Raw genomic sequence first — 15,849 nt, 5'->3', positions numbered from 1 at the left:
AAGCAACGAGCGCCCGGGTGCGGCGCTGCCACGCCTCCCGCAAAATTCAGCGGGAGGTTAGCAGCGGCGGTAACCGTTAGCGCCCTGCGGCGCTGTGGGCAATGACATCATTGCCGTGCACAGCACCCAGCTCGCGCACCGGCCATGATCTTCGGTAGCGTCCCCTGACTTACCGCCGGACGCCATGTCCGACGGGGTCAGGGGGGCCTACCTGCAGCCGGGGCGGCGCTAATTAAAGGTGAGGTGTCGGGCGACCATTTTGGTTGCTGGCCGCCTGCCAGTACCTGCCTCCATTGCCGTCCCCGGCCTCGTCTTCAGCACCCCCGCAGAGTGCCGGCTGCACTCCGTGAGCCCAGCACTTCTCTTGAGTGCCGGGCTCTTTTGCTGGCACTCCGATCCCTGGTGGTCCAGCTGGGCCCCGGGTCACACTGCACAAGGCCCCGCCCCTTTAAAAACGGGAAGAAGGCCTGCAGTACCACTCTGCGACGTGCCGTAGTGCAGCTCCCCAAGAGGGAGGCGGGGCGCTTCCAGTAGCGCCCCACTTCCCTCTTGGGGCGCTACCGTTGAATTTCAGCCGGGGGGGAGCGCTAATTTTTTTGGGGCGCTACTAGCACCCCAAACGGGGTGTGACTCAATTCCCCCCCCAGGTTTCTAAAGACCCATGGGGGAAAAATTGGGCTGGTTTGCGTTTCTTGTTAGCAAGTCCCTTAGCGCCCGGGCACAGCGCCACTAATGCCTCCCGCGAAATTCGGCTGGAGGTTAGCGGCAGCGGTAGCCAGTAGCGCCTCGCGCTGCTGCGCCGCCGGCAATGATATCATCGTCGTGCGCGGCACCCCGCTTGCGCCCCGGCCGCAAACCTCCCTTGCACCCCCTGACCTATCGCCGGACGATAGCTCCGGCAGCAGTGGCGGTGCAACTTAAAGGGCAGGTGTCGGGCGGCCATTTTTATTTTGGTCGACTGCCAGCACCTGCCCCCTTTCACTTTTCATGCGGGGTGCTGGCCGCGACCACTCAGCCTGGTACTCCTCTTGAGTGCCGGGCTGTTTTCATGGCACCCCGCTCCCCGGTGGTCCAGCAGCGCCCCGGTGTGTGCAGCGCTAGGCCACTCCCCTTTAATCAGGAGAGGAGGCCTGCAATGACGCGGTGCTACGTGCCGCCACACGTGGCACCGTAGCAGCATGAAATTCAGTAGTAGCGCCTCAAGCAGGAAGTGGAACGCTTTTCAGTAGCGCCCCACCTCCTGCTTGGGCTGCTACAACTGAATTTACGGCGGTGGGGCGCTAACTTTTTCTGGGCGCTAAAATTAGCGCCCCAAAATGGGCGCCACCCAATTTTCCCCCCCATTAGTCTTACTTCAACCCCATGTAAAATCATGAAATCAAGTATCAGGAGTAAATGTGAGAATTATCTACAAAGTAATAACCTAGTAAAAAAACAGCAGCCAACATGGATTTAGAAGGGGCAAATCCTGCCTGACCAAAATGCTCAAATTCATTGAAGTATAAGGTCAACGTGGAAAAGTGTGAGGTCATCCACTTTGAGCCTAAGAAAGATAGATTAGAGTATTTTCTAAATGGCAAGAGGCTAGGAACTGTAGCGGAGCAGAGAGATTTAGGAGTCGAAGTACAGAAATCACTAAAAGCGAGTGGACAGGTACAAAAAATATTTGAAAAGGCTAATGGAATGTTGCCTTTATCTCAAGAGGGCTGGAATACAATGGGGTGGAAGTTACTTCACAGCTGTACAGAACCCATCTGCACTGTATTCAGTTCTGGGCACCGTACCTCAGGAAGGATAGATTGGCCTTGGAGGGGGAGCAGCGCAGATTCACCTGAATGATACCGCGGCTGAAACAGTTAAATTATGAGGACAGGTTGCATAGACTAGGTTTGTATTCTCTTGAATAAAGAAGATTATTGGATGATCTAATTGAGGTTTTTAAGATAATTAAAGGAGTTGATAGGGTAGAGAGAAACTATTTTCTCTGGTGGGGGAGTCCAGAACAAGGGGGTATAACCTTAAAATTAGAGCCAGGCCGTTCAGGGGTGATGCCAGAAAACACTTCTTCACACAAAGGGTAGTGGAAATCTGGAACTCTCTCCCCCAAAATGCTGTTGAGGCTAGGTCAATTGAAAATTTCAAAACTGAGATTGATAAGTTTTTGTTAGGCAAGGATATGAAGGGTTACGGAAGCAAGGAGGATAGATGGAGATACAGATCAGCCATGATCTCATTGAATGGCAGAACAGGTTCGAGGGGCTGAATGGCCTACTCCTGTTCCTATGTTCCTAAGCAGTGTCAACCCAAGTGGACTGCGGGAAGTCCTATGACATGGTGTACCTTGACTTCCAACTTCCAAAAGGCTTTTGACGAAGTTCCATCAGAGAAGACTATTAATTTAACTTGAAGCTATTTCTAGATGTCCATCCTCAGTCATAATTATCTTGTGATCCCCAATTCCTCTCCCCTATTTTTCTCTTTTGAAAATATGATATGGCAAATTATATTTTCAGGTTCATGGTGCTTTGTCATATAGTTATCAAGGCAACATAAGGTGATTAATGAAAGTTCTGAAGTTAATGCAAACTATATACTTTTTAAGTTTCACTTTTTGATCATTTCTTTTCTCCGTTACCACATTTGCTTCTTTATTTAGGAGAGCAGAAATGTGGCATTTGCCTTAACTATAATTATCACTGCACATCCATAGACCAATCAGATGGGTATGGAAGTAAAAGGAAATTCATGTTTCACACCATATGGAATGCTTCATTGCAATGATACTCAGAAACATGAAGGATAACTCAGCCTAATCAATGATCTCCTCAATGTAATATCTGTCTCAGTGATACCCGTCTGTAGCTCCTACCACTACTTACATAGTGGGGTAATTATTTGGGGAAGGTTTGGGGCAGAAGTTGGGGAAATGGGTCAGAAGGGTTAGTCACACCTCCTTGCTACCATTTACATGAGGCAGATCGGGCTCCCAGCATGCCATAAAGGGGGCCAGCACTTTTTGGGAGATAATTCAAGTAGAGATTCTTTGTAAAGGACTTGAGGCAGTAACCTCTAAGAACCCATTTTATTCCATTTACCACCCAAATTCTGGCCCCCAGAATAGGTGGTAATTTGAAGGAAAATCTAGGCCCGTGTGTGACTGCTGATTATCCCTCCTTATCTCCCTTGATTTCTCTGCTGCCTTCAGTGCTGTTGACCACTCCATTCTCCTCCCAACAAACCTGCCAAGCTCTGTCCTGGTTCCTTTCCTATATATTTCCCAGTACAGCCATTTCTCCTTAAGCAGCTTCTCCTCCTGCACCTACATGGCCACCTGTGGCATGCCCCAGAGCTCCATGCTTGGTCCCCTCATTTATCATTTACTAGCTGAAGTGCCTGGCGGTGCCGAGGGTCTTTTGAGGGCATGTTGTTGTTGGAAGAGAGAGAGAGAGCGACTGGGGGGAAGAGAGAGAGCGACTGGGGGGAAGAGAGAGAGCGACTGGGGGGAAGAGAGAGAGCGACTGGGGGGAAGAGAGAGAGCGACTGGGGGGAAGAGAGAGAGCGACTGGGGGGAAGGGGGGAGGGGGGGGAAAGGGGGGAAGGGGAGGGGAGGAAAGGGGGGGAGGGGAGGGGAGGAAAGGGGGGAGGGGAGGGGAGGAAAGGGGAGGTGGAGGGGAGGGGGGAAAGGGGAGGGGGAGGGGAGGGGGGAGGGGGGAAAGGGGGGGGGCGGGGAGGGGAGGGGTGGGGAAGGGGAGGGGGGAAGGGGAAGGGGGGAAGGGGAGGAAAGGGGAGGTGGAGGGGAGGGGGGAAAGGGGAGGGGGCAGGGAGGGGGGGAAGGGGAGGGGAGGAAAGGGGGGAGGGGAGGGGAGGAAAGGGGGGGAAAGGGGAGGTGGAGGGGAGGGGGAGGGGGGAAAGGGGAGGGGGGCGGGGAGGGGAGGGGCGGAAGGGGAGGGGAGGGGGGAAGAGGGGGGAGGGGAGGGGGGAGGAGGGGAAAGGGGAGGGGGGAAGGGGAGGGGGAAGGGGAGAGGAGGGGGGGAAAGGGGAGGGGAGGGGGGAAAGGGGAGGGGAGGGGGGAAAGGGGAGAGGAGGGGGGGAAAGGGGAGGGGAGGGGGAGGGGAGGGGGGAAAGGGGAGGGGAGGGGAGGGGGAGGGGAGAGGGGGAGGGGGAGGGGAGAGGGGGGAGGGGAGGGAGGGGGGGAGGGGGAGAGAGAGGAGGGGAGGGGTGGGGGAGGTGGGGGAAGGAGGGGGGAGAAAGGGAGGTGGGAGCCAGCAGACCCTCTCCCCTCTGCCGGCGATGGCTCCGCTGAGCTCCGTGCCGCCCCACGCACTGACATGCCGAGCGCAGCGCCCCGGTCAGCCCGAGCCCCGCCCTCCCGAGGCCGGGCCTGATGCGGCTTAGACGGCCGATTGCGGCTGGCCGGTCCCGGTTGCCTTGGTAACCCTCCTCCCCTCTCCGCCTCCCAATCTCCGGGACCAGGCCTGAGCGGCTTGAGACGGCCGATTGCGGCTGGCGAGCCCGGTTTCCGTGGTAACCCTCTCCGCTCCCCCTCCCCTCCCGTGCCCCCCACCCCCGCTAACCTGCTCGCTTCCCTCTGGCCGCGCTCTGTGTGGAGGTGCGCGTGCATCGCGAGCGTGAATTTAGCGCGAGGAGCTTGCAGTGAGCCCAGCCAGCCTTTACCAAGATGGCTGGCCGCTGGTTCGGAATCGGGCCCAGCGGGGGGGCGGCGTGGGGGGTGAGGGGTGGGAGGAGCTTGCCACAAAACAATTGCCTAGGGTCCAGCATGGCTGGCAACAGACGCCCAGGCTTCGAGGCCTACCTGCAAAAACGGGGAAAGGTAGGAAAATTAATGAGATTAGATAAAAGATTTAGAAAGTAATTAACTTTTTTAAAAAACAATATGTGTTTTAAAAGCAACTTTTTTTTTCAAGATGGCGGCGACTCACCTTGGTTCAGAATGATAAGGCCCGCCCACACACGCACCGATTGGTCAACCATCAGGTCACTGAACTGTAGGATTGGTCAATCATCACGTCACTCAACTGTAGGATGGCCCGCCCGCACACACAATGAACCCGCCCCCACTCGATGCAAATGAGCGGATAATGAGAGGAATTTTGAACATTTTTTGGATACCGTCGGCACAATTTTTGTCCGACCGTCGGCACAATTTTTGTCCGAGCAAAAAGTAAATACACCTACAAGAGTCCCCTAATGATGAGCTTTCTTTTGATATAACATATGTGTAGGTACGCTCTATAACTTTTGATTGTATTGCCGGCCAGAGAGACAGACAGACAGACATATCCTTTTATATATATAGATATGCTACCCCTCGGTGCATTGTCCACCTTTCACAAATTTGGTGACAAACAAACAAGTGATTAAGGGATGAAGCTCAGAAAAGGGAAAGTAAATTGACAGATCAGATCTAACTACTTCACGCAGAGGGCGGTGACTGTTTAGAATGCAAAGGGAGGTGATTGAGGCTGATAAAAATCAACAATTCATACATAGAATTACTTAGAATGTACAGCACAGAAACAGGCCATTCGGCCCAGCAGGTGCATACGAGTTTATGCTCCACAGGAGCCTCCTCCCACCCCTCTTCATCTCAGCCTATCAGCAAAACCTTCTATTCCTTTCCCCCTCATGTGTTTGTTAAGCTTCCCCTTAAATGCATCGATGCTATTCGCCTCAACTACTCCTTGTGGTAGCAAGTTCCATATTCTCACCACTCTCTGGGTAAAGAAGCTTCTCCTGAATTTCCTATTGGATTTATTAGTGACTATCTTACATTTATGGCCCCTTGTTTTGGTCTCCCCCACAAGTGGAAACATCTTCTCTGCATCTAGCCTATCAAACCCTTTCATAACCTTAAAGACCTCTATTAGGTCACCGCTCGGCCTTCTGTTTTCTAGAGAAAAGAGCCTCAGCCTGTTTAATCTTTCCTGATAGGGATAACCTCTCAGTTCTGGTATCATCCTTGTAAACACTTTTGCACCTTCTTCAGTGCCTCTATATCCTTTTTGGAGACCAGAACTGTGCACGGTACTCCAAGTGTGGTCTAACCAAGGTTCTATACAAGTTTAACATAACTTCTCTGCTTTTCAATTCAATCCATCTAGAAATGAACCAAAGTGCTTTGTTTGCTTTATTTATGGCCTTATTAACCTGCGCCGCTACCTTTAGTGATTTGTATAATAATAATAATAATTCAACTTTATTGTCATTGTACAATGCACAACGAAATGTGATCTTGCAAGCTCCCATGAGTCCAGTACAAATAACATTAACATTAAACGTAAATAGCACCGTCCTGGGAGAAGCAAAGCCGCTGCGTCTGTGCGCGCCGCCATTCCATTTCCACCATTCCTCCTGTCCGACAATCTTCAGCCCAACGCCCGGGCCTGCTCACCAGCCGCCCCTCCCGGGGCTCTTTCCGTGACCTTCTCACCAACCGCCCCTCCTCGGGGCTCCTTCCGTGACCTTCTGCACCTGGTCTTCCCTGATGGTCACCCCTCCAGGTGTATATCTGTACCACTAGATCCTTTTGCTCCTCTACCCCATTTAGACTTATTATCCAAGGAGTATGTGGCCTCCTTATTCTTCCTACCAAAATTCACATCACATTTATCTATATTGAAATTTATTTGCCAACTACATACCCATTCTGCAAGTTTATTATATCTTCTTGTATTTAGTCGCAACCTCCTCAGTATTAACTACAACCCCAATTTGGTGTCAGCCGCAAATTTTGAAATTGTACCTTCGAGGGAAGTACAAAGCGGGAGTCAAACAGGCATTCAGTGAGAAAATTAACGAGAGATATAGGCAATGAACTGTATTCACTTTTAAACTCTGGGGACTGCCAGATGGACCAGGATGCTTATTTCTAGTCCTAGGATCAATCTGGAAATGGAAAAATGCAGTCTTAGCACCCTATTGAATGTGAGATAAGAAGGTCAGATCAGGGTTGAGTAGAATGCTGAGGTTATGCATTATGTGGCTCAGCTTGAAAAGTCAGCCAGGGAGGTTGATGGAGCTGAAGCAAGAGTTATGCTGCAGAAACATAGAAACATAGAAGATAGGAGCAGAAGTAGGCCATTCGGCCCCTCGAGCCTGCTCCGCCATTCAATGAGATCATGGCTGATCATCCAAATTCAGTACCCTGTCCCTGCTTTCTCCCCATATCCCTTGATCCCTTTAGCCTTAAGAAATATGTAAGAGCCATAAAGGCTTAAGAAAATACTTTAAAATAGTGGCTAAATGGCATAATACAGTTAATTTACCTGAACGACTTATTGTATTAAGAAACCCCCTATTTTCTTGCTCCAGTGGTATAGTCCGACACCCCCTTCATTCTTGCCACAATGGAACAGTCCCTAAGCCACACATTGGGTGCAGCCTTTTCACAGTTTAAACTGCACGTGGTGAAAGAGGCAGAAGCTGTGAGGTTTGGAGCAGTACAGTTTTTGACCGTGTTCGTTTATACGTGTTTGCTTTGTAATTCTGCTTGTTAAGTGTTATAGTAAACAGTTTAAAAGACAAAGCTACGTTTGGGAACGTTTTATTTTGACACGCGTCTACTCGTTGTTAAAGGCCCCACAGCTCAGTGGCCTGCCTGTTTGGAAACTAAGAAGCGCCACTACAAAATATATCCAACTCTTTTTTGAATATATTTAATGAACTGGCCTCCACCGCCCTCTGTGGCAGAGAATTCCACAGGTTCACCACTCTCTGGGTGAAGAAATTCCTCCTCATTTCAGTCCTAAATGGCTTACCCCTTATCCTTAGACTATGACCCCTGGTTCTGGACTCCCCGGCCATCAGAAACATCCTTCCTGCATCTAGTCTGTCCAGGCCTGACAGAATTTTATAGGTTTCGATGAGATCCCCTCTCAATCTTCTAAACTCCAGCGAGTATAAGCCCAATCGACACAATCTCTCCTCATACGTCATTCCTGCCATCCCAGGTATCAGCCTGGTGAATCTTCGCTGAACTCCTTCCATGGCAAGAACGTCCTTCCTCAGGTAAGGCGACCAAAACTGCACACAATACTCAAGGTGTGGCCTCACCAAGGCCCTGTACAACTGTAGCAAGACATCCTTGTTCCTGTACTCAAACCCTCTTGCTACGAAGGCCAACATACCATTTGCCTTCTTAACCGCCTGCTGCACCTGCATGCTTACCTTCAGCGACTGGTGCACAAGAACACCCAGGTCTCTTTGCACTTCCCCTTCTCCCAATCTATTGCCATTCAAATAATAATCTGCCTTCCTGTTTTTGCCACCAAAGTGGATAACCTCACATTTATCCACATTATAGTGCATTTGCCATGTTTCTGCCCAATCACCCAACCTGTCCAAATCGTACTGGAGTTTCACGACATCCTCCTCACAGCTTACCCTCCCACCCAGCTTTGTGTCGTCTGCAAATTTGGAGATATTACATCCAATTCCCTCGTCCAGATCATTAATATATATTGTGAACAGCTGGGGTCCTAGGACCGATCCTTGCGGTACCCCACTAGTCACTGCCTGCCACTCGGAAAACGACCCGTTTATTCCAACTCTTTGCTTTCTGTCCGCCAACCAGTTCTCTATCCAAGTCAATACCTTGCCCCCAATCCCATGTGCCGTAATTTTGCACGCTAATCTCTTATGTGGGACCTTATCGAAAGCCTTCTGAAAGTCCAAATATACCACATCCACTGGTTCTCCCTTATCTATTTTACCAGTTACATCCTCAAAACATTCCAGTAGATTAGTCAAGCATGATTTACCTTTTGTAAATCCATGTTGACTTTGTCCGATCCTGTCACTGCTTTCCAAGTGCTCTGCTATTACATCTTTTATAATAGATTCTAGCATTTTCCCCACTACCGATGTCAGGCTTACCGGTCTATAATTCCCCGCTTTTTCTCGACCACCTTTTTTGAATAGTGGGGTAACATTAGTTACTCTCCAATCCATGGGTACTGTTCCAGAGTCTATCGAGTTCTGGAAGATGACCAGCAATGCATCTACTATTTCTAGGGCCACTTCCTTAAGAACCGATAAGGATGACTTCATCTTTGCTGACGTTAAGTTGTAAGAAATTTTGGCTCATACATGACTTAATGCCAAACAAGCAAATCTACAAGGCTTATGATGTAGCCCAAAAGAGTAGTAAGCCTAAGAATTGGGAGGATTTTATGATTCAGCAAAGGAGGACCAAGAAATTGATAAAGAAAGAAAAAATAGATTATGAAAGTAAACTAGCAAGAGGAATAAAAAAAATTGTAAAAGCTTCAATGGGTATGTAAAAAGGAAGGGATTAGCGAATGTAAACGTGGGTCCCTTACAGGTTAATACAGGAAAAATTATAATGGAGAATAAGGCAATGACAGAGACATTGGCCTAGAAATTCAGTATAGCCACGTTTGGGGCGCTACAGCCGGGCGGCTGCTAAAGTTTGCGCCCGGCGCAACTTCGCGTCACCTTTGCCGATATTCAGTGGCATCGCCCCAAGAGGTTGCTGCTGCGCTAAAACAGGCGATGCACGACTATCATTAGGCGTTAAGCCGGCGGCCCGGGGCGAAACCCCCGAGGGCGGGCGCAGCGCAGTTGCGGCGAGTTGCTGATTGACGGCAGACACTCTGGCGCCGGTGAGCTCTTAAAGGGGGAGGGTGGATTTGTTTGCCTGCCACGCCCTGCACACTGCAGCCCTGAAGCAAGGCCTGACCACTGCTGCTTGATCTGTGCAACGCCCAGGACTATGGAGAAGGCCAGGGAGAGAGCGCAGCGCTTCAGCGACGGTGACCTGAGGGTGCTGGTTGGCGCAGTGGAGCGCAGGCGCCATGTTCTGTTCCCTGAAGATGGCAGGAGGCCGCTGCCCAGTGCCTATCGGAAAGCCTGGAGGGAGGTGTCAAACAGGGTGACCTCCAACAGCGTGGTTGCCAGGACTCCTGTGCAATGCCGGAAAAAGTTCAACGACCTCGCTCGGGTTGTCAGGGTGAGTACCCTTTCCAGTGTCCTCCTCATCCCTGCATGTGCACCTCAGTTTATGGGCAAAGGGACCTGAGAGCCCTAATGCCCAGCCCTCATCCAGCAGCTATGGGACTGTCATGAAAATCACTTGCACATTCAGCACTTTACACACTGTACAAGCTATTCGACCATGGGAGGCAGTACAGCCAAGATCAGGGCTTCACACTGTCAGGGCTAGTCCACCATGGGAGGCAGTGCAGACAAGATCAGGGCTTCACACTGTACTTAGAGGCCGTCCTTTCTCTTGCAGGCCAAGGTGGCGCACAACCGAAGGCAGCAGCGTGAGACCGGGGGAGGCCATCCTGACCTCAAACAGCTCTCCGACCTGGACCAGCGTGTGGAGCGCATTATGTCAGGCCGGCTGATTGGCCCCGTCGCCAGTGGAGATGCCGACCCTGTTCTGGGCCCCAATGGTAAGGGCATCACCTTTTTGACCTCTCTCTTTCCACTTGCGCCTCAGAACAGCATCCTTTGCCACTGTCCGACCAATGCAGTGCATAGCAGCACTCATGCCTCCCTCGCTGCCGCCCTGTCCTCACTCTAAAGCAACTCTTGTGCCTCCCTGCTTTCAGATGCTGAATCGCCAGGCGAGGAGGCGGGCCCTCAACCTGGCACTGTGAGTGAATCGGAGGGCAAGGAGGAGGAAGAGGAAGAGGAAGCCGGACCATCAGTGCCACCCTCAGCCGAGGCAGCCCATGGCGATGATGGGGACACGTCTTCCCTGGAGGGGAGCCGGGGGGAAGGGTCGGAGGAGAGTGAAGCTCCCGGAGGGTGAGTGCGGCCTCCAGTCCTGCGACGGTGAGCGCAGAGGAGGTGCGGCTCCTAGAGGAAATGGCCGCCCAGGCTGAGCGCAGGCACACTGAGCTCATGGCTGCAGTGGCAAGGATGCCTGACTCCATAGAGTCACTGTCAAGGAGTGTGCAGGAATTCGGGGCAGCACAGGCGGCTTCTAGCCAAGTGCTCAGTCGTGCCGTCCATTCACTGGCTGGTGTCATGCGGACACAGACCAGGGCCACACGGGCACTAACTGCTGCCACCCTCGCTGGATTGGCCAGGCATCGTCAGGGCACTCGCCGCGCCGCAGCAGCCCAGCAGTCTGTGCTTCAGCAGATTGCTGCGCATGCTGCAGTGCTGGCCCGTGCGAGTGCCACTGTCTCAGGTGACCAGGGAGTACCTGTGATCTGTCAGGTTGGCAGCATTCCTGCAGCCGACACTGCCACTCCTTCATTGCAGCTGCCACCAGCCGCTGGACAGACTGCTGCCGCACAAGCAGAGTTGGAGCAGTCAGCAGCCGGCCCCTCCAGGGCCAGAGCTGGTCCAGGCCGACCCCCAAGGGCATCTGCCGTCTCGCCATCTGACCCTCAGCAGCCTTCCCCCAGCCTTGCTGCAGCCACTGGGGTCCCATTGAGGAGGAGCTGCAGGGCGGGCAGGGGCCAGTCACGGATGCGAAAGGCATCACCCTCGCAGGGCAAAAAGTAGAAGGTGTGCCCAAATGTTTTGTTTCACATGTAAAGGCCGAGACTGGTCGATTTGTGTTTTTTGAAAGGCCGAGACTGGTCGATTTGTGTTTTTTGAAAGGCCGAGACTGGTCGATTTGTGTTTTTTGGGGGGGCTTCTCTCCATTAGTTTGTTATGTGGGAAGGGCAGAGGTATCAAAGTAATAAATGTTCTTAAATCGCACTATCCATGCTTTCTTTTGGAAGTCCTGGTTGCCCTGCTCGGCTGAGGGCTTGTGGAGTGGCTACATTCATCTTGTGCCATTGGCACAAGCCATTCCCTGAGAGGGGGCCTAGAACCGACGTTCAATAAGCCGCCGACGGGCGGCCCTTGCACTTTCTGCCTCCCTCCTGTGCTGGTCCTCCTCCTCCTCCTCCTCCTCCTCCTCTGGTGGTCCTCCAATGTCTGGTGGCAGTGGCTGAGTCCTGCGGATAGCCAGGTTGTGCAGCATGCAGCACACGACCACGAAATGGGAGACTCGCTCAGGCGAATACTGTAGGGTTCCTCCGGAACGATCCAGACAGCGGAACCGTTGCTTCAGGACACCGATTGTTTGCTCAATGATGTTCCTGGTTGCTTGATGGCTGTCATTGTATCCTTCTTCAGCAGGGATGCTGGGTGCACGGAGCAGGGTCATCAGCCAGGTGCACAAAGGATAGCCTTTGTTCCTGAGAAGCCATCCTCGTGGGTGAGGCTGGGCCTGGAACATGTCTGCCACAGAAGTCTGGCGCAGGATGAAGGCATCATGGCTGCTGCCTGGAAAGCGAGCATTGACAGCTAGGATGAGCTGCCTGTGGTCACACACCAACTGCACGTTGAGCGAATGGTAGCCCTTCCGGTTGCGGTAATCCTCGGCATTCTCTAGAGGTGCCCGCAAAGCCACATGCGTGCAGTCAATGGCGCCCTGCACCATGGGGAAGCCCGCTAATGCTGCAAAGCCCATTGCACGGTATTGCTGCTTGACAAGGGCCATGGAGAAGGAGATGAACTGACGTCTCCTTCTGAAAAGGGCATTGGTCACCTGGTGGATGCAGCAATGTACGGCAAACTGGGAGATGTTGGAAATGTCCCCAGTAGCGGATTGGAAGGAGCCGGTGGCATAGAAGTTGAGAGACACCGTCACCTTCACTGCCACCGACAGAGACGTCCTGCTCCTCAGATGTGGCTGCAGATCTCCGCGAAGCAGGTGGCAGATCTCAGTGACCACCGCCCTTCGGAATCGCAGCCTCCGAACACACTGCTCGTCAGACATGTTCAGATATGAGAACTGCTGGCGGTACACCCTGGGTGGGTAAGGCCTCCTTTGCCGACGCCTGTTGCCCCCTCTCCGTCTGGCCATGACTGCCACTCTCTCACGACGTCTCTGAGCCCTTTGAATGCAATGGAGAAGGCCAACGTTTGCACCCATTGCAGCCCCCATTATATGTTTCCAATCAATGATTTGGCTCTGAAGTTAAAGACAAGTGCAAAGCTGTGGCCTGAAGCCACAAGTACCTGTGCGAGTGTTGAGCCAAACCAGAAAGCTCTCTACCTTTGTCTCTCTGCAAAGATCCGTCTCTCACAAAGAAGGAATTTTGCAAAATGGCTGCCTTTTCTACTGCAGGAGGAGTGCCCTTTAATTTGCGCCCCCCGCGCCCTGCAGCGACTGGGAACCGTTCCCCTCTACCAGTCGCTAGGGGCGCCAGGTGCACAATAGGCCGGCGCCACTGAATTTCCGGTTTGGGGCGCACAAAGGGCGTTGCACGATGAAATGACGTCAGGATCTGCGCGCGCAGCTAAGCGCGCGCAAAGGCTTTGCGCCGCCGCTAAATCTTTACTGAAGTTGGGGAGAGGCGCAGATCGCGCTGCGCCCGGCTGCTAGCCGCCTAGCGCCCCACATCTCCTCCTCCTAAGGCGCTAGCGGCTGGCGCAAACAACTGAATTTCTAGGCCATTAAACGAATACAATATGTAGAAAACATAAAAAGCTTTCCGGAAATAGTGGGGAACCAAGAGTCTAGTGAGAATGAGGAACTGAAAGAAATTAGTATTAGTAAAGAAATAGTACTGGAGAAATTAATGGGACTAAAAGACGACAAATCCCCTGGACCTGATGGCCTACATCCTAGGGTTTTAAAAGAGGTGGCTGCAGAGATAGTGGATGCATTGGTTTTCATCTTCCAGAATTCCCTAGATTCTAGAATGGTCCCCGTGGATTGGAAGGTAGCAAGCATAATCCCATTATTCAAGAACGGAGGGAGAGAGAAAACAAGTCAGTTAGCCTGAAATCGGTCATCAGGAATATGCTAGAATCTATTATTAGGATTGCCAAGCGCAGGCAGGGCAAGGAGCGCACGTCAACACAAGCCCCCCACCCACCCGCCCCTTCAACCACCATCTGCCCCACCTGTGACAGAGACTGTAGGTCCCGCATTGGACTCATCAGTCACCTGAGAACTCATTTTTAATGTGGAAGCAAGTCATCCTCGGTTCCGAGGGACTGCCTAAGAAGATTATTAGGGACGTGATAACAGGACACTTAGAAAATCATAATATGGTTGGGCAGAGATTTATGAAAGGGAAATCATGTGTGACAAATCTGTTAGAGTTTTTTGAGGTTGTAACTAGCAGGGTGGATAAGGGGGAACCAGTGGATGTAGCGTATTTGGATTTTCAGAAAGCATTCGATAAGGTGCCACATAAGAGGTTATTACACAAAATTAGGGCTCATGGGATTGGGGGTAATATATTAACATGGATTGAGGATTGGTTAACAGACAGAAAACAGAGAATAGGAATAAACGGGTCATTTTCAGGTTGGCAGGTTGCAACTAGTGGGGTACCGCAAGGATCAGTGCTTGGGCCTCAGCTATTTATATTCTATATCAATGACTTAAATGAGGAGACCGAATGTAATGTATCCAAGTTTTTTAAGATACAAAGATAGGTGGGAGAGTAAGTTGTGAGGAGGACGCAAGGAGGCTGCAAAGGGACTTAGACAGGTTAAGTAATTGGACAATAAGGTGGCAGATGGAATATAATGTGAAGGAGTGTGAAGTTATCCAATTTGGTAGAAAAAATAGAAAAGAAGAATATTTTTTAAGTGGTGAGAGACTGGGAAATGTTGGTATTCAGAGGGACCTGCGTGTCCATGTAAAGGAATCACAGAAAGTTAAATTGCAGGTACAGCAAGCAATTAGGAAATTTAATGATATATTAGCCGTTATTACAAAGGGATTAGAGTATAAGAGTAAAGAAGTCATACTACAATTATATAGGGCCTTGGTGAAACCACACCTGGAGCACTGTGCACAGTTTTGGTCTCTTTCAGGATATACTTGCCTTAGAGGGAGTGCAACGTAGGTTTACTAGACTGATTGATGCGATTGTCCTATGAGGAGAGATTGAGTGGACTAGGTCTATACTCTCTCGAGTTTAGAAGAAGGAAAGGTGATCTCATTGAAACATATAAAATTCTTAAGGGGCTTGACAGGGTAGATGCTGGGAGGATGTTTCCCCTGGCTGGGGAGTCTAGAACTAGGGGTCACGGTCTCAGAATAAGGGGTTGGCCATTTAGGACTGAGATGAGGAGAAATTTCTTTACGCAAAGGTTTTGAATCTTTGGAATTCTCTACCCCTGAGAGCTATGGATGCTCAGTCGTTGAGTATATTCAAGACAGAGATTGATAGATTTTTGAATATTAAGGGAATCAAGGGATATGAGGATAGTGCAGGAAGGTGGAATTGAGGTAGAAGATCAGCCACGATCTTCTTTTAAGGTGGAGATAGACAGATGTTTGCAAGGTAAGGGAGTGAAGGGCTATGGGGAGCGGGCAGGGAAGTGGCTTTGAGCCCAAGATCAGCCATGATCTTATTGAATGGCGCAGCAGGCTCGAGGGGCCAAGTGGCCTATTCCTGCTCCTATTTCTTGTGTTCTTATTGAATGGTGGAGCAGTATCGAAGGGCCGAATGGCCTACTCCTGCTCCTATTTCTTATGTTCATATCTTATCTATCACCAGCAACTCTAAGGCTATTGACATACTGCCCAACTGCTTCATATCTGATCTGTCCATTCACCTTCCCTCTTCTGAACTTAATCCTCTTGTTGTTGTTCTCTGGACCATGTTAAACACTCTTCCAACACTGGATTACTGCTCATTCCCTCTGTTCCATCATTAAAGGTAGATTTTTCAGCCACTATTCCTGATCATTGGAACTTTCTCCCAAAACTAGTTTACATTGATACTCTCCCCACTTCCTTCAAAAGCCTCTTAAAAATCTCTCTCTTTGACTATGCTCTTGTCTCACCAGCACCTAATCTTTCCTGTCTCCTACTCAAAGCCCTCT

General features: G+C 51.0%; 1 protein-coding gene across 4 annotated transcripts in view; it reads right to left on the bottom strand.

Moving 5' to 3' along the window:
- cfap54 (cilia and flagella associated 54) overlaps positions 1 to 15,849 on the bottom strand; it is an 859,633-nt gene that overhangs the window by 124,523 nt on the left and 719,261 nt on the right. The window lies entirely within an intron of this gene.

This window comes from Somniosus microcephalus, chromosome 17, assembly GCF_052327205.1.
Source record: "Somniosus microcephalus isolate GS21.2 chromosome 17, FLI_Smic_1.0, whole genome shotgun sequence".
Taxonomy (NCBI): Eukaryota; Metazoa; Chordata; class Chondrichthyes; order Squaliformes; family Somniosidae; genus Somniosus; species Somniosus microcephalus.
The sequence above is the reverse complement of the archived record's forward strand: the minus strand, read 5'-3'. Positions and strand labels throughout refer to the sequence as shown.